Consider the following 329-nt stretch of genomic DNA (forward strand, 5'->3'; position numbering starts at 1 on the left):
AGGAACTCGGATCTTGATTCGAGTCAAGCTTCCAACAACTTTAAGCTTCCCTTCTGTCATTTAAACTCAGAGGTTCATATTCTTGGATGTAAATCTACTCCTCCTTGATTTAAATATTTGTCCCCACTTTCAACACATTGAATTTTTCAGCTGAGTATGAGACCATCATTTCCCCCATCGTGTCTCTCTGCTGGTTCGTTGAAGGATCATTCAACAAACACCATTAGCTCGTGCTTTCGTTTGCTATTCTCAAACAGGCTCCCTCTGCCACACTCACTCTTGAGCCCTGTATCAATCCCCAAACTAATGCCACTGCCCCGCTCTCTTCC

Source organism: Rhincodon typus, unplaced genomic scaffold, assembly GCF_021869965.1.
Source record: "Rhincodon typus isolate 14 unplaced genomic scaffold, sRhiTyp1.1 hic_rhity00000756, whole genome shotgun sequence".
NCBI classification, from domain to species: domain Eukaryota; kingdom Metazoa; phylum Chordata; class Chondrichthyes; order Orectolobiformes; family Rhincodontidae; genus Rhincodon; species Rhincodon typus.